General features: G+C 50.1%; 1 protein-coding gene across 2 annotated transcripts in view; it reads right to left on the minus strand.

Annotated features, from left to right (window-relative positions):
- The window catches only part of ROR2 (receptor tyrosine kinase like orphan receptor 2), a 193,146-nt gene that overhangs the window by 48,859 nt on the left and 118,744 nt on the right, over window positions 1-25,543 (minus strand). The window lies entirely within an intron of this gene.

Here is a 25,543-nt window from a genome sequence, read left to right on the forward strand (position 1 = left end):
CTCAGGAGTTAGTGTTTAGCAGGGACGGTTTCATACGGGGGAGATGAAAAGGTTCTGGAGATGGATGGCGATGGTAACAGAAGTGGTTCAGGTGGGAACCTTTAGGTCATGGGCATTTACCACCATTTTTAAAAAAAAGTCTATGGAAGACAGTTTATAATTCGGTTAGAGTCGGGGCCACCCCACTTGTCTCTTAAATGAGAAAGAGAGCTAACAAAGCACCAGACACTTCAGACCGCGCTCAGGATGAAGCCTTGCTCCCAGGCAGCTGAGGTCTGCCAAGTGCGTTCAGGTGGTTTGCGGATAGAACGAGGCACACAAGATCTTCAGACTGTTTAGGGGAATGAACACTGGCCAGCAGATATGTGAGGGTACCGGCGTCTCGAAGCTGATCCTGTCCACCCCACCAGCTCCTAAATCACAGGACGCGCCCGGTGACGCGTGAGCCTGCGCCCTTGGGAGTCCAGCCCCAGCTCCCAGGAGGCCAGCGAGAGCCCGTTTCTGCCCCAGCCCGGGCTTCTCGCACCCAGTTAAGGAAGGTTCCCTCTTTCTATTGCTTCCAGTCCAAACCCGGCCAGCCGTCAGAACCTGGCTTTCGTAAAATGTCCCCAATCAACCCCTAGGAAGCACCAGCCTGATTCTCCAAGACGACCCCCCAAACGGTACGTCTCTCCCAGAGCAACCCGAGCGTTCTCCGCTGAGGAATCAGAACCTGGCCCAGGGGAGCGACCGTAAACAGCAGTAGGACATCGGGGGCTGCGTCCCTGTGACGGCTGATGGTCCCGGCATTAACACCCCGACACAGGGGCTGCTCGCGCCACGGAGACAGGCGGGAACTATGCAAGGCAGTCAATGCGTGTGTGCTCAAGAATTAAACTTCAGCTGGGGTTGCAATGGTAAATTGGCATGTTACACACACCATCATTCAGCACCGTGTAAATGCAGAGAGACCGCAGGAAATCAAACACACTTGTACTGTATACACACATCTGAAAGAGGCATAAAAATTATTAACGGCTTAGAAATTGACAAGTGGTGTGAAACAGTCAAATAAATACACGCCCCGAAGGAAAATAAGCACCATTAGCCCGATTCCACTGCGGAACAGATTCCCAGCTCTTCCAAGGCAACTTTCAGTGCCGAAGCACGTGTATGTCCCGCGCATCCGAGGCGCTGCGCAGACGAGCATGCGCCCCGTGGGACGGAGCCGGGGGTAATCCCAGTGCTTCTGCTGATTCTTGAGCAGACGTCACCCCCAGCCAGACTCGCAGCGTCGCTGCTGATCTGAGAAATGCTAAGATTCTGTCTGGAAAGGTTGTGCCGGTCAGCACAGAAGCTGGGATTTGATTTTTCGTTTCTTTCAGCCTTCAGCTTTGCCTTAAAAAATTTAGTAAGATTTAGTAAAATTTAGTTTGGGTACTTGAGCGAAAGAGCATCATCTACGTGTTTGGAAACAGGGGTGAAGTTTCAAGTAGCCCACGAGGCTGACGCCAGAGCCCCCCCCCCCCAGACAAGTCACATATGTGAATAAATGCAGAATGGCCAACTGCCGTGGTCCTTCGCGCAGACGCCTCAAGTTTCGACACACCTGGGCCCTGTCGTTGCTTCCTAACTGAGAAATAAGGACCCCACTGCTAGTCTGATATGGAAATTGTCGTTCCTCTACACAGCGTACGTCAGACACAGAACGGCTGTCCAGACTTTAATGTATGAGCCAAATGTAACGGGGCAAATATGAACTTGGGGACAGGTGACAAGTGACAATACGGGCCAGCATTTCCACAGATTCCAACAGGGTCAGGGGGTCTCCTGCCCCCCCCACAAAGGGTTAAAAATACCCCAAAGGGAAAAAATAAGCACAAGCCAAAACCAACAAAACTATCACACACACACACATCAAAATGTCACTGTTACGTTATCTGGAATTACAAAGGTAATTTAAAATGTCTCCTTTTATTTTATTTTTAAACATCTCCACATGTGAAAAAGCATCACATTTTTAATTGAGGTAATTCACATACCATAAAACTCGCCATTTGCAAGTCTACGATCCAGTGGGTCTGAGGACATTCATAGGTTATGCAACGGTCTCCACTATGTAATTGCAGAGTATTTCATCACTCCCAAAAGAAACCTTGCTCCCATCAGCAGTCCACCCACTCTCACCTCTCCCAGACCCTGTAACCACTAGTCTGCTCTCCCTCTCTCCAGGGATTTATCTATTTTGGACATTTTACATAAGTGAAGTCATACGGTATGTGGCCTTTTGAACAAATACCAATTTTATGATTCAATGTTTTAAATGTTACGCCCAGTAGTAGCCAAGAAAAAAGGAAGAGAAGGAAGAGGCTGGATGAACCTGGAGCAGGTGATCAGCAAAGGAGCCCATGACCTGCCCCCTCCGCACGTCAGAGCGCTGACAGTCTGGGGGAGGTCTGGCTCCCCGAGTGGAACAGGATGTGGTGGTGCACTGGAGATCGGAGGTGACTGAGGGCGGGAGGAGCCGCTGGGAAGGTTGGGGCCACGCAAAGACAGGATGCTCAGGGCCTGAGACGCACCTGCCGGGAGACCAGCACACGTCCGCATGGTGCTGCAGGAAGGCGGGGCTCGCGGGCTCTGGGCAGAGGACTGAGTGGGGTTCAGCACCACCAGTGACAGAGCTGATGTCACCTGCTTGCCCCCTGACTAGCGGGTTCCTCGGCATGTGGGCGGTACTGCGGAACGACCTCTATCCACCTTCCTAACCCCATGCACTGCCCAGCTGGCTGGTGACGGTCTCAGGGGGTGTGAGCCCTGTGACACCCCCCAGATGGCCTCTGCCCAGCGCCTCCTCACACAAAGGCCCACTCGGGTTACCTGGTGCTGTTGCCCTCACCCCCACTGGCCCACCGACAGACCAGGGGACCTGAACGGGGAACAGCCTCGGGGAGGAGCCCCATCTGCCCTAAAGCCTTGGAACTCAACTACCTTCTACTGAAATGGAGGGTCTCCTCGGAGCAAAATGGCACATCCTTCACTTTGGCAAAATACTACAAGGTGTGCTATGAAGGCCTCATTCCATTTATGATGCCCTGGATGTGGGTGATTTTCACCGTAAAAACCCACACGGGCAGACAACGCAAAGCTGCTGGAAAACTCAAACCATTGATGGTGTCAATCAAGTAGGCGTGGTTTATTAGCCCCTTATTCGTTTTTTTGATGTTTAAAGAAAAGAGAACATTTAATATGAACCAAATTTAAATGTGGCTGGTTTAATACAATGATACATTACATGTATGGTTTGATCCGTATCAAAATTACACTTTAATGCCTAGAAGCAAAGACCAAACACACTGTGGTAACTCACATGGGATTCTGGAACAGAAAAAATACATTAGGTAACGTCTAAGCAAATAGGAACAGTATGGATTTTGGTTGAGAATTAACGAGTCAGTCGAGGCACACCCACTGTGACGAAGAGACCACACTATTAATGGAAGGTTTAACACAAGGTGAACTGGGTGTGCATGACACGCAACCTCGCTACCACCTTCACAACTCTCTACAAATCTAAAACTATCCTATGTAAAAAGCTTACTGGAAAACAATTCCACATCCCATCATGTGCTTCCAGCCCATAACCAGGGCTCACAGGTAAAGAAGGGCAGTAGGAGAGATCCTATCTCCAAACACCCTACATTCTTGCTCACTGGATACAGCCCCGAAGCCAGGCGGGAATGCTAACCACACGAGCGCAATACCACAGACTCACTGGATTTGATCTAAGTTGTGCAAAGATTCAACAGCAGGCCAGTGAATACTCAGACATGAAGTCACTTGGGAGAATGTTGGGTTTTGAGCTGAATCCTGCCTTAATTGTCAGGCATGGTGATATCAGCTCTGAACCAGGAACTTGGTTTATCCTTGGCAGGGCTGAACCAGCCGGCGTCTGCAGGGTGACCCAATGCAAGGGTTCACCGCTGATGTTTGGTGATGCTTGGTAAGTAGTCAGGGTTTCACGGGGGGCTGCTGAAGGTGCACACCCTGCCCCAATGTGGGGAAATGCATGGTAATTACAAACCATGCACCGGTCACCCAAAATCTTCTCTGGATCTGTTCTCAATATGGGCCTCTAATGGGACGTCTTGATTCGTGGTGTCGGGAAGAGAAATTTCTGTCTGCAGAGTGGCAAGTGGGTCTGCTCTGGTTTGCACGCTCTTTCTGTACTATTAAAATACTAACTCTCCTCATTAGTGGCAGAGACACTATTAGGCAAGAATTTACTAATGAAGTTCAACCCACGCTCTTGGATTTGAGTCCATGCTGCCTTTCTGTTTTGATTCGTGTCTCTTAAAATGTTTTGTTATTCATACTTTTCATCCATTTATCTCTACCTGTTGATCTGAATCAGGTACACTTGTTGTGATTTAATTAGATGTAGTCTCCGGCATATCTGGACAACTTCAAAGCAGGCTCCTTTTTAATTAGTGAGGGTACTTTATTCACCAAAGCTTGGCATTCTTGGACTTGGTCATCCTCGTGAAAAGGTATAATTTCCAGGATCTGAGGAAGAACAACAGTCAGGGCCCAGAAAAAGCCCCCAGCCTGGAGGGCTGATTGTGTAGCAGGCCAGGGGCCCCTGGAAGGGCAGGCAGAGATTTCCCAATGAAAACTCAGACAGCCCATCCACTTGCAATGGGAAATGTTGGCCGTGCGTTCCGGGGCAATCCCTCAGCTCAGCCGACACGTGCAATGAGAAACATCCAGGATGCTGGAAATGCAAGGACTGAAGAAAAGAAATTAATAACTGGGAAGGAGCACAGTGTATAAAAGTCCCAAAAGGTGCGTCCATTAGTCTGGGCGCTGGGCCAGACAAGGTACGTCAATAGGAAAGAGCCCCCATAACGTCAGCCTCTGGGAGCACCGCGGTTAAAACGCCGCACCGTTGTGTCTTCACGTAGAACACCACTCTGCACTCAGGTGAGCTGCCGGGGCCTCAGCGCTGGTAGCGTGACCAGTCTGTGATTTTTTATTTTCATTCGTGCTCACTCTGGGTGGAGTAAATGCCGGTGTTAGGCCTCCTTCAAGGGCTGGCCCAGCCCTGCTTTGGGAACCACCTGACATGGAGTCACCAGGGTCCCTCCCCAGTTTAAGCTCTGCTTTGACTCCACTTTGATGGCAAACACATCAAAGCCCCACGTGAATCCAAGTGTAGACGCGGCTCCCCCCCGCCCCACTGGGCACAGCCTGAAGTGAGAGCTTTTATCACTCGGTGTCCCAGATGGCCTCCAGGGCCCCGAGCAAAGGCCCCACTGTCAGGGCCCAGTGAGCGTGTGGCTGAGGAGAGGGAGAGGCAGCCCGGGAGGCTGAATTGGGGTCTTTCATCGACCCCCTCTCTTCCCCGACACCTAGAGCCCCCGGCCGCCATGGCGGGGCCCCCACCCCCAGATGTGGCCCGGAAGGTGAGACCCGCCATGCCTCCACTGCGAATCCAGCCCTGGGCCCGCTTCCCCGCTGGGCCCACTTATCACCTCGGCAAACGCGGCAGAAAAAGAGCAATCAGAAACGCCGGGTGCACACTCCGTGTGGGTGTCTCTGTCTCCATTTGGTTTCATGGAAGACTCTGGAATCCTGGACACACACAAGGTTTTTAGCTCAAATGCCTAGATTTAGTTAAAGGTAAAGGAAGAAAACACACCTTTTTTTTAAAGAAGGACCCTTATCAGGAAAAGAATTGAGTCAGGTGCGATCCCATGGCAACAAGGGAATTACTTTCCAGTTGCCTAAGGGACGGGTTTAGAGGCCCGGGCCCCCCACGCTGCAGCCGGACTCCAGGCTGCGAGACCCCTGGACTGGCGGGAACGCGACCGCGGACAAAGGGAGCGGAGGGGTCTGCAGCGGGTTCCATCAGCGCCTCCATGTCCCCGAGGCCTCGATCTGTTGCCCTATTGCAAGCAGGACATTCGTCCGCAGTGATGGCCTCACGTTCATGGAAACAAACAGCAAACGGGGGTGAATGTTTGCTATGGTGGCGACAATTATTTTTTTTTAAGTAGCTTCTATGTGAGTTTGCTAGTGACCTACAGCAAACCCACAGCCTGGGTGGCGTAATTCTGGGGGCTGGAATTTGCAGATGCAGGCGTGAGCAGGGCTGGTTTCTCCTGCGGGCTTGCAGACGGCCGTCCTCCCCCAGGCCCTCCCTAGTCATTCCTCCCTGTGCACGTCTGTGTCCTGATCTCTTCTTAAAAGGACACCAGTCACACTGGATCAGGGCCCACCATAAGGACCTCGTCCACAGTTAATTACTTCTGTAAAGAAGCTTCGTCCAGTGGGTCTATTTGGGGGAGCACGATTCAACCCATAACAGGTAGTGTTATTTGCCTCCAGGACTTCTTTAGAAGTAACGCTGATTTGAAAGCGGTATTTGCAAGTGCACGGTGCAGACAGACAGGACAGACACCTCTCACTGAGGTGACACAGACTAAGCAGGGGTTTGGACCAAGTACAGAGGTGCGACCGAGGGACCCGCCCACAGCCCGCTGATGGTTCTAGCACCCTGACAACGTCCTTTGGACACCCTCTTTCTTGTTCAAAAGACGTCCCGTGGCTGCGTCCAGCAGACGTCGGGACAGCACGGTCCTCGGAGCTCCGAGTCCCTGAGGTTTCCAGCAGCGGCTGGGACGCCTTCCAAGTCCGCATCGCTCAAGTCCCTGCTCTCAGGACGCTTACTTACATCAGCACCACTGTCCCCGTACAGCGGGCAGGTAGGCCTGTGGGCAGTGTGTGCTCGCAGGTGCAGCCTGGCCCCCTGCAGGCCTGCCCAGCGGCGGGCAGCGTGGGCATGGTGCCCCAGTTTACGCATGTCGTCCTCACGGACCCTTCATGTGAGCGCCACGTCTGGGCCTTCTCCTGTCCCCTTTCTCCCCAGCGAGTGTGTCCTCCTCCCCGATCCTCCGCATGCCGCAGCACTCGGAGCTGGGCCTGCAAAGCTCCCCCATTCTTTCCACCTCCATCCCTTTGAGGGCCTGTCGAAATGCACAGAGCCCCCAAAACATACCCTTACGGGTCAGACCATCCTCGGAAAGCCAGCGTCAGAGGCCCGGGGATCTGCTCATATCTGATATGCACATCACACTTGACTTGTCCGAACATGAACCCAGCTTCCCTCCACAGACTGCTCCCCTGCAGCCACCACCCGCACCCCCGCATCCTAAATTCTGACACCCTCCTTCCACAGGCAAAGGCCACGGACCCTGGGTGTCCTGACTTCCTTTTCAACCACCTTCTTTGTCCAACCCATCATGAAATGTCATTCGCTCTGTCTTCAATATCCGATGCTCCCAGCCCCTTGCTGCTCACACCCGGTGCAGAGGCTCCCGGCTCTGCGGGGTCAGGCGACAGTCCCTGGACAGACCTCCGCGGGCCCACCTCCCCACAGCGGTCACGCTGGACCTCTAAAAGGGGCTTGCCACACCATCCGCTGGGGGAGCAGAGGTGAACCTCAGAAGCCTAAGGCTGAGCGGAAGAAGCCAGACACAAAGAGCCTGGATTGCATGATCCCCTTCACACCAAGCTCAACACGAGGCAGGAGCATCTGTGCTGATGGGGGTCAGCATTACCTTTGGGGGTGACGGCCAAGGCGGAGCAGGACAAAGTTTTCTGAGACGTCGCTGGTGTGGTCTGGTGATGTGGGAATTTACACACTTTTATCTACGTGTATCACACCTACAGAGCTTACCACGGTTCTTCTAGCAGAATCTCTCCTGTAACGCTACCACCTTGAACAAGACCCACACTGACCTCATTCCATGTGCCCAACACGTCCCTGCACATGATGCACACGGTCCTGCTGCCCAGCCTGCTTCCTGTCTTCTTTTCCCCCTTAACACTTCCAAAAAACCACATGTTCATGTATTTTTCCGCCTCTTCTTCTGTCTGTGCTCCCTGTCCTATCCCCAGCACCTGTGTAGGAGCAGGGAGCTGTTCATCTGGTGCATGAATGAATGTTCCTGTGTTCTACACCTTCCACCTCCTCAGAGGAGCAGCCTGAACCTCGGAGGGACGGTGGGCTGTGCCTGTTTGCTGTGCATGGTGATGGTGGGGAGAGCTGATGCTCTGAAGCACCGTGGAGAGTGTCATTGCACAGGGATGGTGCTGTCTGGACTTGGGGCACCCGGGGGAGGCTCTAGGTCTGATTCAGCTGGGGTCGTGGGGAGGTGGCAGGCGGTGGCCACCACGGGGGCACGACCGAACACCATCAAACTGCCTCCTGCTAACTACAATGGCAGTAAACATGAGCGCGGCCCGGAATTTAAAAGGAAATGCAGAACCAGAGGACAACAGGGAACTTCAAACGGTCTGACGTATTTCTAGGATCAACAAGGTTGTGCACACATGGAAGGCCAGGGGCACACCCCAGGAAGACTGGGAAGGAGAAGACACTTGCCCCTCGCCGCTGGTGCCATCAGGAACAGGCAGTGAAGACTGAAGTTTGACCGATGTCTGCTCACAAGACCTTCTTGGTTCAAGACACACAGCGAAGTACATGAGAAAATCTCCTGACCAGTGACTGGCTAACCACACAACAGTACTGACCGAGATGTGACCCTTAGGAATCCAAGCTTGAAAACGTAAAGGACCTTATGTTTGTGCTCTTATCAGTGTCTGTGTCACCTCAGTGAGAGGTGTCTGTAAACAAAATAACAATAATAACAACAGTAATAACTAAAGAGAGGAGGAGGAGGAGACTTCGGGAGGTGATGGGTCTGTTTATAGCACAGACTGCAGTGATGGTTTCATGAGCATATACTTACCTCCAAATCAAGTTGTGTACATTAAATCTGTAAAGCTTTCCAAATCATACCTCAATAAAGTGGTTTAAAAAGAAAAGAAAAAGAACTTAAAAAGAATGACGGACAACTCAGTGGTCACACATCACAGGAAACAGAGAACCCACAGAATTAGTAAAGCAAGGCCACTAAACAAACAGTAACAAGAAAAACACCACCAAAAACCAAAATGAAAAACAAAAATAAAACCACAGCAGCAAAAACAAACTTTGATGGGTAGAGGGGTTTGCTACTAGAATTGCTAAAATATTATCTAAAATGTCCAGTTTTTAACAAAGAATCACAAAGACATGCAACAAATAAAATCAGGAAGTACGCCACATGCACAGGAAGAAACATCCAACAGAAAACGTCCCTGAGGGGACCAAAACTATTATAAATATGTTTAAAAAACTAAAGAAAACCACATCTAAAGAATCAAAGGATATTATAACAAATTTTTCTCACCACATAGGGAATATCAATTAAGTGATAGAAATTAAAAGAATCCTATAGGAATTCTATAGTTGAAAGAAAAACTGAAATTCACCAGGTGGGCTCAATAGCGATTTGAGCTGGCAGAGGAAAAAATCAGTGAATTGGAAGACAGTTTAATATCTCTACTGGAAAAGAGATTATCTACTCTGAAGAGAAGAAAATGAAAACAATAAAGAAAATAACAATCTAAGAGACCTGTGGGATGTGATCAAGAGCACCAACACAAATGAGTCCCGAAAGAAAAGGAAAAAGCAGAAAAAATATTTAAAGAAATGATGACCAAAAACTTACCAACTTGATAAAAAGTATTAATTTATACACTTAAGAAAATCAAGAACCAGGGGCGCCTGGGTAGCTCAGTCATTAAGCGTCTGCCTTCGGCTCAGGTCATGACCCCAGGGTCCTAGGCTTGAGCCCTGCATTGGGCTCCCTGCTCAGCAGGGAGTCTGCTTCTCCCTCTCCCACTCCACCTGCTTGTGTTCCCTTTCACTGCGTCTCTCTGTCAAATAAATAAATAAAACCTTAAAAAAAAAAAAAAAGAAAATCAAGAAACTCTAAGTAGGACAACCTCTAAGATATCTACAACTAGACATACCATAGACAAATTTGAAAAGCAAACACAGAATCTTAAAAGCAGCAAGAGAGGTGACTCATGATGTATGACATATGGGATGACATATTAAAAGTGTTGGGGGAAGAAAAAGACTGTCAACCAAGAACTCTATATCCAGCTAAACACTTTTTCAAAAATGAATAATTTAGGCCACTTCCAGATGAACAAAAAATGGGGGAAATTTGTCATTAGCTGACTGCTCTGTGAGAAATAGTAAAGGGAGTTATTTGAGATGAAATGAAAGGACTTTGGAAGGAATCCTAATTCACACAAAGAAATAAAATAGTACCAGCAAGGGATCTACATAGGTACTATGAAAGATAATATAAATGTATTTTTCTCAGTAACTCTTCTGCTATTTGTTTTACAAGATTACTTTATAAAACCATAATTATCAAATTGTGTTGATGGGCTTAAAATATATGAAGATATAATTTGTATGGCACTAACAGTTAAGAGAGAAGAAGAATAGCAACATATTGGAGCAAAATATTTATTATTAATATTAAGTTAGCATTAATCTGAATTAGATTTTTAAAGTAAGATGATAATAGTAATCTTCATGCAACCACTAAGAAAATAATTTTTTTTAAATTACGTATATGAGAGACAAAATAAAGAAATTTTTAAATCATACTAGGAACTATCTATTTAACACAAAAAAAGGCAGGAATCAAGGAACAGAGGAACAAAACAGAAGTGACACAGAAAACAAGTAGCGAAATACAGAAGTAAAACCTATCTTATCATTAATTAATTAAAGGCAAGTGGGTTAAAAGGACAAATCAAAAACAACAGAGACTGGCAAAAAGGATTAAAAAATTATCCATCTTTATGTAGTCTATAAAAGACACTTAGTATTCAAGAATACATACAGCTGAAAAGATATATCAAACACACAGCAAACATAAGAAAGCCGTAAAGACTTATATAAGTCTCAAACAAAATAAACAAGACATGAATCATTCCTAGAAACAAAGGGCATTTTATAGTGACAAGAAAGCTTGTCATTATAAAAGGACATTTTATAATAACAAGAAGGTCAACCTAATCTATTTTAAATGTATATGCACCTAACAACAAAGCCCCAAAAACACAAAGCAAAAACTTACAGAAATGAAAAAAAAAGTAGCTAAGTCAACAATAGTAACTGACGATTTCAATAACCCACTTTCAATAATGGATATAAGAAAGAACTAGGCAGGTCCGCAGGGGAACAGAAAACTTAAACAGCACTATAACCAACCACAGCTAACACTGTAGAACATTCCACCCCTACAGCAAGATATACATTCTTCTCAGGGTTACAGAGAATGTATTCCAGGACAGACCATATTCTAGGTAATAAAACCAGATTTAATAAGTTTAAAGGGAATCAAGCCATGCAAACTATGTTCTCTAACAACAGAATGTAATTAGAAATCAGTAACAGAAGGAAATTTGAGAAATTCACAAATACGTGGAAATTAAACAAAACATTTCTGAATAACCAGTGAGTCACAGAAAATATCACAGGGAGATTATAAAATACTTTGAGAAGAATGAAGGGATGCACAACATAACAAAACTTAAGTAATACAACTAAAGTAGTGCTTAGAGGGAAAGTTATAGTATTGTATTTAAAAAGATCTCGGGTGATGGACAGCTCAGTCAGTTAAGTGTCTGCCTTCAGCTCAGGTCATAATCTCCAGGTCCTGGGATCGAGCCCCATGTCAGGCTCCCTGTTCAGCAGAAGTCTGCTTCTCCCTCTACCTCTACCTCCTGCTTGTGCTCTCTCTCAAATGAATAAATAAAATCTTAAAAAAAAAAAAAAAAAAAGATCTCAAATCTATAACCTAACTTTACACCTTAAGGACTTATAAAAAGAGCAAACTTAACCCAAAGCTAGCAGAAGAAAAGAAAGACTAAAGATAGGGCAGAGACAAATAAAACAGAGAAATGACAGAGAAAATCAATGATACCAAAAGCTGGTTCTTTGAAAAGATCCGCCAAATTGAGAAAGCTTTAGCTAGGGTGATCAAGAGAAAAAGAGAGGAGACTCAAATTATTAAAGTCAGAAATGAAAGAGGGGACGTGCGTTACTACTGAATTAAAAGAAATAAAAAGGACTATAATACTATGAATAATCATGTGCCAACAAGTTAGTAACTTAGACGAAATGGACACAGTCCTAGAGAAATACAGTTACTGAGACTGACTTCAGAAGAAACAGAAAGTCTGAACAGGTCTATAACAAGCGAAGACATCGAATTAGCACCAGAAAACTTCTCAGAAAGAAAAGCCCAGGACCAGATGGCCTCTCTGGTGAATTCTACTAAATGTTTAGACGAGAATTAACACCAATAACTTCACAGACACTTCAAGAAGTATATAAACTTTTTTTAAAAATATTTTATTTATTTATTTGACAGAGAGAGAGACAGCAAGAGCAGGAACACAAGCAGGGGGAGTGGGAGAGGGAGAAGCAGGCTTCCCGCTGAGCAGGGAGCCCGATGCGGGGCTCGATCCCAGGACCCTGGGATCATGACCAGAGCCGAAGGCAGACGCTTAACGACTGAGCCATCCAGGCGCCCCCAAAAAATACATAAATAAAAGAGAGGATACTTTCCAACACATTCTAGGAGACCAGCATTACCCTGATACCAATACACTTCACGGGGCTTGCAGCACAAAGTAAATGTGTACATGAGATGCAGAAGGGTGCAAAGACGGACCCCTGAGTGAGCAAAGCAAGGTGAAAGCCAACTGTACCGTGTCCTCCCAGGCCACTCGCGGGCACACACAGGTGGGGCGACGTAGAGTCGTGGAAGCTCAGCAGGAAACACATCCATGTGGAGACTTACGGAGGAAACGGTGAGCCATGTCTGAATCGTTTTAGCGAATTCAGACAAGTCTTTCTCAATTTAAAAAAAAAAAACTAGCTAAGTTTTTAAGTAGAACAAAATAATTTACCTCAGAAATTCTATAATTAATGAAATTCTCTAGTTTTTTAAAGAATGTTAACAATTGGGGCGCCTGGGTGGCTCAGTCGTTAAGCGTCTGCCTTCGGCTCCGGTCATGGTCCCAGGGTCCTGGGATCGAGCCCCGCATCGGGCTCCCTGCTCCGCGGGAAGCCTGCTTCTCCCTCTCCCACTCCCCCTGCTTGTGTTCCCTCTCTCGCTGTGTCTCTTTCTGTCAAATAAATAAATAAAATCTTTAAAAAAAAAAAGAATGTTAACAATTTGGGGTGCCTGGGTGGCTCAATCGGTTAAATGTCTGCCTTCAGCTCAGGTCATGATCCCAGGGTTCTGGGACTGAGCCTTGTGTTGGGCTCTGTGCTCAGTGGGCGTCTGCTTCTCCCTCTCCCGCTCCCGCTGCTTGTGCTTTCTCTCTCTCTGTCAAATAAATAAAGTCTTTTTTTAAAAAAAAGAATAACAATTTAATGAAACTACATAACTTAAAATACCTACTGCACAAAAACAGATGTAGCTGTATTTAGATTTCCCTGCGTGCTCCGCCCCCTGCATTTTAAACAACCTGAAAATAGTCTTTATATTCTATTTCCCGAATATCTTTCACCCACCATCTTCACACAGTGAGAACCACTGGAGAATATCTGGTTTGTTCAATATAAAGAGCAAAGGTTTGCAACAGCGACGCAAATATTTGCATTTTATAGTTACAACTTTGGACCATTAATATTGACTATATTAAAGCAATATAAACCAGTACTAGTGCTCCTCATAAAAATGCATGGAATTGAGGGATGGGGTGGCTGCGTGATCGACACTGGGGAGGGTATGTGCTATGGTAAGTGCTGTGAACTGTGCAAGACTGTTGAATCTCAGATCTGTACCTCTGAAACAAATAATGCAATATATGTTAAGAAAAAAGAAGAAGAATAATGTAGCAGGAAGGGAAGAATGAAGGGGGGGAAATCGGAGGGAGAGACGAACCATGAGAGACGATGGACTCTGAGAAACAAACTGAGGGTTCTAGAGGGGAGGGGGATGGGAGGATGGGTTAGCCTGGTGATGGGTATTAAAGAGGGCACGTTCTGCATGGAGCACTGGGTGTTATGCACAAACAATGAATCATGGAACACTACATCTAAAACTAATGATGTAATGTATGGTGATTAACATAACAATAAAAAAGTAAAAAAAAATCTCCCCAACTTAAAAAAAAAAAATGCATGGAACTGCCAATTATCATTTTTTTCTATAAATTAATATCTTTGTCTTTTCTGTGCTTCTCCTTTTAAATAATTTATTGAAAGAATTAAGTTGGCAATCCTATCACCAGACACTGCCTATTTCCCCATGCTCCAATAAAAAAGGACATTTTTCAGTACATTGTTTTTACCTGAGTGAGACTCTTAAGCTCATAAATCATGGTTCTTTCAAGGTTTTCTTTGAGGCTTTTTTATTTTCACAGCCAGAAGCCCTAAACTAATCAATCATGGAGTAATGTCATGGGTAATTACCATGGGGCTGACTTGCTCGTTCCGTCTCTCCAGGCTGCAGGTGTGCTCTCCGCTTGGTATTCGAAAGCACTTTTACTTTAATAACCACACGGCACCCAGGAACCTCTCTCTGTCATTACCACGAAGACACACGTGAATGTATGATGCGGGACACCCAGCAAACACACATGCGTGCACCTGGGACTCAGAGGGTCCCTGCAGCTTCATCCTCAGGACTTGAGGCTTTCAGCAACCATAAGGAGTTATTTAGAAGAAAATGTAACCAGATGAAAAGAACAAGACAGGCTGGCATCCCTGGACACACGGGGGCGGGGGCTGACATCCCTGGACACACGGGGCGGGGAGCGGCTGGCATCCCTGGACACACGGGGAGGCTGACATCCCTGGACACGGGGGGGCCTGACATCCCGGACACACAGGGGGGCTGACATCCCTGGATACATGGGACCCTGTCTCTATCTCCTGGTCCAGTTCCCCTTCCAGACTCCCAGGGAGTACCCTTCCTTTGCCCCGTTGTCTCAATGGGCAGGGGGGATTCTGCACCCCACCCCGACATTCAGCAATGCCTGGAGACATCTGTCATAGTCAGACCAGGGTGGGGGCCCCCATGGCACCTGGTGGGGTGAGGCCAGGGATGCTCTCACACACATGCAATATGCAGGAAAGCCCCCATCATGTGGAATTATTGGGCCCCAAATGTAAACACTGAGGTTGAGAAACTCCGCTCCGATCCTGTATTTTCCTGCATGGTCTCAGTTTATAACCAGCAAGCCTGAGAGAGCCCAACATTTACATACACGTGGAAGCCTCGCCTCTGCCTCTTCCCAGCTCTGCACCAGGGGCATGAGAAGTGCCTTCTCGGCCGCTCAGACTCCTTAAATGCAAACTGGGAGCGAGGGGACCTTATGCCCAGGGTCGCCGTACGAGCCAGTGAGAGTCACACAAAACTTCGTGGGGGTGTGCTTTACATTCTTTCCAGGGAAGCCGATAAATGCCGCTTCTTTTTCTGCATCCGTCCTCCTTTCTCTACGTGTCCCTCCCCTTCCACCCTCACTGCGGGCGAGGCCATGGGCCATGGTGACCGCCCTCCCGGCCGGGGCGCCAGCATGGGACAGCGGCTGCCGCCAAGATGTGTAGGACTGGACAGGACCCGTGCGTGGGGCCTTGCTCTCCTCCACGGCGACACCAGCCACGTCTGTGTGTGTTTCTGTGACGCCCCAGCTGCCCCGAGGCTGGCATCACTGCAGACGTCCTGGCATGTGGCCAGGCGCCCGCGGGCCAGCCCCCAGCTGGGGCTGCAGAGGGGGTGGCGTCACTGTCGCCGGCTGCAGACAGACTCGAGTCGCCCAGATGGCTGAACCATTTGAGGAAACGCACCCTAAACAAGGGCAGGACGGACATGCGCTCTCATCGACCTGTGGCTTCTCGTCGTAATAAAAGTGCAAACAGGAAAGGGCAGGAAGGCAGCACCACGGGCTGGTGTGGGAAGGAGACAGGGAAAGGGGTCTGGGGCTGGGGCTTCCAGTGCCCACACGGCCGTGCAGACACCCAACTCCAGACCTGCACACCCTTTCCCACTGGCTTCCATGTTTAATTACTATGCCACAGTAAAGTTCACAGCCATGTTTCCAAAGAGACCCATTATTTATGCAAACAAGCCGTTTCCACGTGCGTTGGCTTGCAGACAGCAAGGAGCTCATGGTGGGACACAACTCTGCTTAAAATATTTATCAAAACAGATGCCAAGTCTTACACCACGTAAAAGTCGAGGGGACGGAAGGCCTGGAAAACCTCCACCCTGGAGGGTAAAGTTTTGCATAAGCGGGGATGTCAGACCAAGGCACTCCAGCAGCGGGGAGCTCCTACGAAGGCAGTGGGATTGTACCCCCCCGCCACCTGCCTTTCCTTCCCACCATTATCCCTGTGAGTAAAGACTTTACAGCAGGTACGCGGTGCGCCCACAATAGGAGGCTAGGCCATCCTTTGTACACAAGAACTGGCCAAGATATAAGATTTGCAGGGCAGGGTGCAGGGCGTGGTAATTCTCTTCCAGAGCTTCGTTTGGACCTAACTGACCCCCCAGGCCTCGTGCTAAAAGCAGAGAGTAAAAAGGGAAGACCTCAGGGATGTCTCGTTGGCAGTTTTCAAGGGGGGGAAATGCCAAGGGGAAATGCCAAATACCCTACCAGTGGGTAAATTCTCCTCAGTGGGAACAGAAATGGGTGTCCTGAGTCCACTGTGCTGTTGCCCAGCACGGACAGAAGAGGCAGCATCCACGCAGGAAAGCCCCCTGCAGGGGCAAAGAGACCTCTACCTGTGCAGCCTGTCAGCAGTGAGGGTCCCCCAGGGCCCAAGGCAGCAGCCGTGCGTGGTAAGTGGGCTCTAAAATGAACTAGGACTCAAGGGCTGTCGCGATCTGTCCAACATCCCTGAGGCCATCTTACCTGTCGACAGGTAGGCTGAAGCCATCTTACCTGTCGACAGGTAGACTGAAGCCATCTTACCTGTCGACAGGTAGACTGAAGCCATCTTACCTGTCGACAGGTAGGCTGTGGCCAGGGCCCAAGGAAAAGGCCTTGCGGCTGCTCCATCACCAAGTCCTGAATGACAAGCATACATACGGAACAAAACCACCCCTGGCAGGCTGCCAAAAGGAGTTTGCTCTTTCAGCTTACCAAGGGGAAGCAGGTGAATCTGTGCCGTGGAAAACCATTCCATGTGGGAGGGCCCGATTAAGCGACTCTGGCCTGTGAGCTCCCATGGACCAAAATTTACCTGATATTTCAGAACTGTGATGGTTCCCCCACATCAGCTGGCAAAGATCCCAGGCCAGGCAGGTGCAGACACAGCAATGGGTGTGTAAGTGCAGCAAAATCCACGCGGGACAGCCGCCTGAACCCACAAGCACATGCCCGCCACCCAACTGCTCTACCTCCAGGAAACGTATCCTGCAAAATGAACTCGCACGTGTGTGAAATGATATGTGCACATTTAATCACTGAAGCACTATGCTTTTGTTTTTGTTTGCATTTTAACTTTCAGTGTATAGACTTTTAACACAGGAATAAATTCACATTGCCACCACCACAGCCAATATAGAGAACAGTCTAATCACCCAAAAAACTCTTCCCATAATCTCCCTTCATATACACACATACCACACATACACACATGCATCACATTTTTTCTCCATCATTATAGTTTTGACTTTTTTGAGAAAAATGGAATCACACAGGATACAACTCATGGGGATCAGATCATGCCACCCCAAAATAGCCCACTTTGGCATGAGGATTATTTTGAGCTGAAGACAAGTGAGAAATAGCAGAGACAGGAGGAGCGCTCTGCCCTCACCATCTGTCTTAAAGCAGGACATAAATTTCCCTTTGTGAAGGTGTCCTTGTCTTTTGTACCACGAGGGGGAACAACCCTATTACTGTAGGTGGAGGCAGTACCAAGATGAGTCTGCCTAAGTAAATCCCACTAAATAATCCTTACCTACCATTAGTCTCCCACACATACTTCCTAGTCACTCTGTCATAATCTACCACCCTGGAAGCCCAAACTCTTTCCCTTTGCTTAATCTCATCTCCACAATTTATTGCCCTTTGCTTATATTGTATTAAGCACCCAAAGCTAACCAGTTCTTTGGGTTTTCACATTTTTTCTGTGAAGCCTTCATGCACATAAAAATATCAACATCAATAAAATCTGTGTGCCTTTGCTGCTGTGAAGCTATCCTTGTCAGTTTAATTCCCAAGCCTCAGTCACAGAACCTAAGAGAGTAGAAGAAGTTTTTTTCCTCCCCTACATAAACTTTTGAAACTGTCTCCTTTCACTCAGCATAATGCCTTTGAGGGGTCATCTAATTTGGTGTCTGTACAAATAATTCATTCCTCTTTTTTGCAGGTGTGGATGGCCCAAGAATGGTGAGCATCCATATTGTGAGGTAATCCCTTTGGACGAGGCCTCTTACACTTCAACAAGCACAAAAGCCACCCAAAGATCTAGTTATGTACAGGTTCTGACCCTGTGGGGTGGGGCCTAGGATTCTGCATTCCTAACAGCTCCCAAGCCATGCCATGCTGCTGGTCTGTGGACCACTGTGAATGGGAAGATCTTGGCTTCCAGGCAGACAGGCCATGCCCTAGTGCACCCTTTCAAGTTTGGGTGAGTGGGGTTAAGACTGACAGCCATCACCAGGTCCTTTGATTGGCCAATGAAGCTCCTCACAAATAGAGCTTTTCTTAATTTGGAAGGTTTTAGATGAAGGGTGCTCTTGGCATTTCTATTACCCACTGGAGCCCTGCAGGCATTTGGGTTTGAGACCCTGCTGAGTCTCATCTGTGAGCAGAGGAAAATATTTCCAGAGCACTGCTGTTTATAGACCCAGGATTTAAGGGTGGCACTTGCTCTGCACAGTGTAGTGTTTTCGAAGGCCACTTAAACAGAGGCAAGTTCACCGACAGGGCTCAGCAAAGATAGAAAGAGAAGGGACCAGGGTAGTGGGGAGGGGAGGCTCACAGAATGCCCATTAAAGAGCTCTGGAGGGCACCTGGGTGGCTCAGTTGGTTAAGCGACTGCCTTCGGCTCAGGTCATGATCCTGGAGTCCCTGGATCGAGTCCCACATCGGGCTCCCTGCTCGGCAGGGAGTCTGCTTCTCCCTCTGACCCTCCCCCCTCTCATGTGCTCTCTCTCATTCTCTCTCTCTCAAATAAATAAATAAAATCTTTAAAAAAAAAAAAAAAAAAGAGCTCTGGAACACCTCCCCTTTTGCCCATGGGAAATGGACTGAGTCCAGCCCGAGCAGGCCATGTGTGCCAGGAGAGCCAAGGTAGAAAGAATGTGAGGTTTTCCTGGTTTCCCAACCACTGGGGAGGCGCAGGAACCACCACACCATTACTCCAGGGAGAAAGTGCAGGGCAGCGGAGGGCCATGCAGGGGAGAAAGTGCAGGGCAGCGGAGGGCCATGCAGGGATGCTGTCTTGTAAAGCGCTGAAGGGATTGACCAGAAAATGGGCAAAGGACCAAAACAGACATTTCTCCAAAGAGGATACACAAATGTCCAGCAAGCACATGGAAAGATCACTGATCATTAGAGAGATTACAAAAACATCACCAGTCATTTGCAGAACAAATGAGATACCACTTGACGTCCATTCACAGAAAAGAGCAGGTGTTGGAGAGGATGTGGCGAGACTGGAGCCCTTCTGTGCCGCTGGTGGGATATAAAATGGCGCAGCTGCTAGGAAAACAGTATGGTAGTTCCCCCCCAAAACTAAGAATATGATTACCACATGACCCAACAATTCCACTTCCGAGTATACACCCAGAAGAATTGAAAGCAGGTTTTGAAGCGCTATCTGCACACTCATGTTCATGGCAACTGAAACATGAAAGCAAACCAAGCGTCCATCGATGGATGAATGGGTAAGCGAAGTGTGGTATAGACACACAAGGGAAAACTATTCGGTCTTAAAAAGGAAATTCTGGGGCGCCTGGGTGGCTCAGTTGGTTGGGCGTCTGACTCTTGATTTTGGTTTGGGTCATGGTCTCAGGGTCTTAAGATCGAGCCCTGAGACCGGCTCTGGCTCAGCAGGGAGTCTGCTTGAGGTTCTCTCTCTTCCTTTCCCTCTGCCCCTTCCCTACTGCCCACATGCTCTCCCTCCCTCTCTCTCTCAAATAAATACATCTTTTTTTTTTTAAAGATTTTATTTATTTATTTGAGAGAGAGAATGAGAGAGAGAACATGAGAGGGGTGAGGGTCAGAGGGAGAAGCAGACTCCCCGCTGAGCAGGGAGCCCGATGCGGGACTCGATCCCGGGACTCCAGGATCATGACCTGAGCCGAAGGCAGTTGCTTAACCAACTGAGCCACCCAGGCGCCCTCAAATAAATAAATCTTAAAAAAAAAAAAAAGTAATTCATCCATGTGCCACAACATGAATGAACCGAGGACATGATGCCAAGTGAAATAAGCCAGTCACAAAAAAGACAAATATTCTATGATTCATATGAAGTATCTAGAGTAGTCGACTCCCTCCGTGGAAACAGAAGGAAGAATGGTAGTTGCCAGAGGCCAGGGCAGGGGAGATGGGGAGTAGCTGTTTAATGGGTACACAGTTTCAGTTTTGCAAAATGAAAAACTTCTGGTGATTGCGCAACATCGCGAATGTACTTGACACTATTGAACTGTACACTTAGAAATGGTTAAGATGCTAAATGTTATCTGTTGTTGTTGTTTTTCAACCACAGCTGAAAAACAAATCCATGCACGCGGGATGGGCTCATCGAAGGACACACGGGCTGGAGTCAGGACACCACGTACGACGTTCCAAGCAGAGAAGGGCCCAGAGGTGTCACGCGGGACGACAGGCACGCCCCCGGGGGGACCACAGCCACACGTGGACGGAGACACGTCCACCTGGGACTGTCTGGAGCCCGCACTCAAAGCGGCGTGGTCTGGGCTTTCCACGGGGCCTCCGGCACCGTCAGGAATTATTCTGACTCTGCAAGTCACGCTTCACGACGGCTGCCTTTAGAAGCTCACCGAGTCGGGGTGTGGGCCTCAAGGCCCCCATCACGTGGGATCCTGTCTTCTCTTCTCTGGATGGAAGCATTTTACATTTTATTTTCAATGTACGATGACCCCACGGAGGCTATCATCCCCAGAAACACACTCATTTCCAAATGCCTGACGTAACGAGAGCAACTCGGGCTCTGTGCCCCCGTCTGGAAACAAGCACAACACCAGCTGCGCCCACCCTGAGAGCTGTGGGGCTCGGGGCTGGACCACTGTGAGTGCCCCCTACCTCCGAGGTCACGGGGGACGCGTTCGCACCATCTTGTCTCCGCCCGCTCTCTCCAGCGGCCCCTGATTTCAAACACTGAGCCAATGTGCACGTCACAGCCTGTGCCTGTCCCCACGGCAGCAGATCACCTGGCTGCCCCTGGAGGAGCCTCAGCTTGGCAGCCTCGTACCCTGAGGCCCTGTCCAGCTGGGCCCCCCCAGGGACGGGAGGCTCACTCCCTGGAGTCCTGGCCCGCAGGCTCTGTGGGCTCCCAGGCTCCCAGCCTGGGCAGGGAGGAAAAGGAGACACCCACGACTCGGGGTCAGGATTCGGCAGGTTGGCAAGAGCCTACTTCCCAGTGCACGCAATCCCAGCGTGCCTTCTGCGCAAGGCTGCTTTGCAATGTGGCCGGCTCTTGCCCAGTGCTCATTCCTGGAGATGCCACCGATGTTCCCAGGAATCCACCAAGAGCAAATCTTTAGGGATGAAACTACAGCAGGGGTCCTGAGCTCTGCAGACGAGAAGTATGAACGAAGATCGCTGTGACATTCCTTCCGCACATGACTTCTGGGTCGTTTTCCTCTTTTTAAATTAACTGGATCATTCGAAAGCTTCCTTTATTTTACCTAGCCGTCTCTATTAGTATTTTCCCCCCAGGAAAATTCCTTTTCCTTTTTTTTTTTTTTTTATGGTTTAAAAGCTTAAAGCAAGGTGCTCTGCAGGAATAAGGTATATGCCCTTAATCCCCTTGACTCATCTAAGCACTTCACGTTAGAAGTGTTTAATGACTGCAACTGATTTAAAGAGCTTCTGGCCTTCAAAAGCCACACGACTGTCCTCAGGTCTCCAGTCTCCTGGTATCCCCCTCCCTGTGCCTCAGTATCCCTCTCACACACACAGTGACATGGCAGAGAAGCGCACATCGCCCCATGACCTGCACAGGGAATTCGGCACGAAGTGCAGCTTTAATCGGATGTGAAAAAGTACAACTGCATCCGAGGAGCATTTCAGTGGTAAGACTAGCTGCTCTGGGGCTCTTGGGTGGGGAAGACGAGAGAGAGCGCCCGGGGTGGATTATGAACAGAGCCGGGGAGAACACGTACATGGTGGTTTGGAGAGGAGGAGAGACGTTCCACGTGGGGCCCGTCGGGGGAGGTCGATGAGGTAACTGTAGATGACAGACCGTTCCCAGACCAGCGGGCTGCTCCACTGGGACAGACGCAGGCCTGCTGTCCTCCCCTGGCCGGGGTCCTGGTCCCCTCCACGCCCTGGCTGTGACCCTCGAGGGTCACCCCTCGTCCCAAACCAGCGCACGGCAGCTGTGAAGGTAACTGGTGAGCAATCACGAACTGTGGTGGCAGAGGAGTGCTCGCGAGGAGGACGTCCCTGCCAGGAACACGAAGCTGAACGTTTCAGGGAGAGGAATCAAAGGGGCTGCTTGAAAGTACTCAGCTCCGGGAGCACATGACGGCGGTAGACGCTGCGGGGAGTGGACGCCTGCGGCTGCAAGTGTCTGGAGCGCTCTTCCCATTTTATTTTTAAAGATTTTATTTATTTATCTGAGAGAGAGAACGCACACGAGCAGGGTGAGGGGTAGAGGGAGAAGCAGGCTCCCCGCTGAGCAGAGAGCCCGATGCGGGGCCTGATTCCAGGACCCTGGGATCATGACCTGAGCGAAGGCAGACGCTCAACCATCTGAGCCACCCAGGCGCCCCTTTCTTTCCATTGTGAAGACTTGCAACCTGAAGCGGCTGAGAAAGATCAGGTGCGGCCTCCTGGGCTGTAACATCAGCACGGGAGTGCACACGGGGGTCAGAATAAAACGTGCGAAGGAGTGAATGTTCCGTGCTCCCCCAACCGGCCTCCCCTGCAGCTGACAGTCACCCCACCTGCAGAACGTGTATCCTGAGCCAGGGAAGGTGCTGAGAATTCTGCCGTCTTAGCTCCTTTATTCCTTCCCATGACCCAGTGAAGTAGTCCCCGTCGCCCCCATCCTGCAGGTGAGTAAACTGAGGCGAAGAGCCAGGAAGCATCTGAAGCCAATGTACACGGGGCCGAGCAGGGGTCTGGCCCGTGTCCAGGGGGCCCTACTCGTGGCCGGGCGCGCCCGCAGGAAGTCGCCACGACGTCTTACTGAACCTCCTCTTGTGAAAACAAAACTGCCAACACAGAGAGTGCACGGGGAAATACACACTAAGCCACAGCAACTGTCCCAGGTCATTCTCTTTTAAAATCCGGAAAGTGCCACTCGGGCCCGACGCATGAATTTTGGCCTCGGACCTCACTGGTGCGGCACGTGGCCCCGGCAACGAGCTCGCGGCCAGACACACCCGAAGGGCGCACACCTGTGTCCTAAAGCAGAGGGGACACCCGGACGGCGCCCGGGGCCCAGGCCAGCTCCACGGGGTGCCGCCGGCCCCACACCAGCACTCACATCACGGCCACTGCACTGGGTGACGCGGGGGCACGCTTTCCACGTGGGTGGAAGACGCGGTCACCAGTGAGATGGCTTATGCTCTCTCCCCTGAAAGGACACGCCAGGTGGTTGTGAACAGCTTTTCAGGACATCCAGCTGCCTAACTGGGGAGTCAGGCGTCTGCCCTTCCCCAGGTCCCAGGAAGAAAGCAGAGCTCAAGAACAGCCAGCAAGACCACCCGCCTGGGCGGCTTCACACTTTGCCCTGAGCTTCTTCCCAAAAAGTCTGCCGGTAGTTAGAGGGCCCCCATGACTGGGAAGAGATGGCCCTCGGCCTGGGCGCCCAGCAGAACCAGGAGATTGGTAAATCCCATGCTCGGGCTGCACCCACACCTGCCGACTCCCCGGAGGATTCCCGTGGCAGCCAGGGAGCACCGCCGTCCATCCCCACTCGGCCCTGCAGGCTGTCCCCGACACGGAGCAACCTCCTCTGCCCAGGGCAGCTTAAACCCGAGTGGGCCACAGAAGCCCCTGGGAGCGTGTGGGAAGAGCACTGGGTTCACCCCACGTGTGCTGCTCAGTAGGTCTGGGGTGGGGCCCAGGAACCTGCATTTCCAGCAAGGTCCCGGGTGGTGCTGATGCTGCGGGCCCAGGGCCGCACCTCGAAGACAGCTGCTCTGGACATTCCGTCCACACCACGTCGTAACGGCATCTGAGACTGATGCTCACTGACCCGCAGCAACAACAGGGTGCCAGGTTTCCTCTGCTTCCCGGGATCTCCGCTTCTCTGCAAATAACCACCTGCCTTTTCAGTCCCTCTTCGGGCAAAAGCAATGATGTTGCTTCGCAGTTCTCTGTATGCCTTTGGATAAACCACTGACTCTCCCCGCGACACACACACACACCTGAGTGACAGGGAGAGAGAGAAAGAGAAGGAGGAAGAGGAGAGAGAGAAGACAGTTGGGGGAGGGAGGGGAGGAGGAGGGGGGAGGAGGGGGGAGGAGGGAGGAAAGAGGGAGATGAGGGGAAGGGGAGGAGAAGGCTGGAGAGGAGGAGAGGCAAGAGGAGGAGGAGGTGAGGGGGAGGAAGGAGAGGAGGGGGAGGGGAAGGATAGAAGGAAGGGGAAACTAGAGGATGAGAGAAGGAGGGGAGAAGGGAGAAGGAGGGCAGGGAGGGAGGGAGAGGAGGGGGGAAGGAAGGGCAAAAAAGGGAGGAGGAGGAGAAGGGAGGAGGGAGTGAAGGGGGAAGGAGGGATTGGGAAGGAGGAGGGGGGAAGGAGAGGAGGGGGAGGAGGGGCAGAGAGGGGGAGGAGGAGAAGGAGGGGAGGAGAAGGAACAGGAGGGGAGGAGAAGGAAGGGCAGAGAGGGGGGAGGGGGAAGGAGAGGAGGGGAGAAAGGGGGGAGGGGGAGGAGGGGGAGGAGGGGAGAAGGAAGGAAAGGAGGGGCAGAGAGAGGGGAGGAGGAGAGGAGGGGGAGGAGGAGGGGCAATAGAGGGGGGAGGGGAGGAGAAGGTTGGGGAAGAGTCCCAAGTCAGGGAAGAGCCCAGCCGGCCTCATACTGTCCCCCGCTCCTACTAACAGGGAAGGTCCTGGCGAAAACCAAACCCCGGTCAGCAGCCTGTCAGCACTCACAGGCATGACGCACTTTTAGCAATTCACTGTGACGTGGCAACATTCTTTGGGTTTCCAGGGACTGGTGGGCAGCAGGGGAGGGCAAAGGCCGTGGGCGCCCTCCCTCCTGCGTGTGTCCAAAAGCACGCGCACCCACAGACCAGGCCCAGGAGCTTGCGTGAGCCTCCGTGACCCCACGGTGGGCATCGGACGGGCTAGTGCTAACCCTGAAGAGACGAGGACACCTCTAGGAATGGCTTTAACGCATTGCCAAACCAGTAACAGCACCTGAAGGACGGTCAGCTGAAACCGAGCGCTTCTCTCCGACACAGTTTGTGGCACTTT

The sequence above is a fragment of the Halichoerus grypus genome, chromosome 14 (assembly GCF_964656455.1).
Source record: "Halichoerus grypus chromosome 14, mHalGry1.hap1.1, whole genome shotgun sequence".
NCBI classification, from domain to species: Eukaryota; Metazoa; Chordata; class Mammalia; order Carnivora; family Phocidae; genus Halichoerus; species Halichoerus grypus.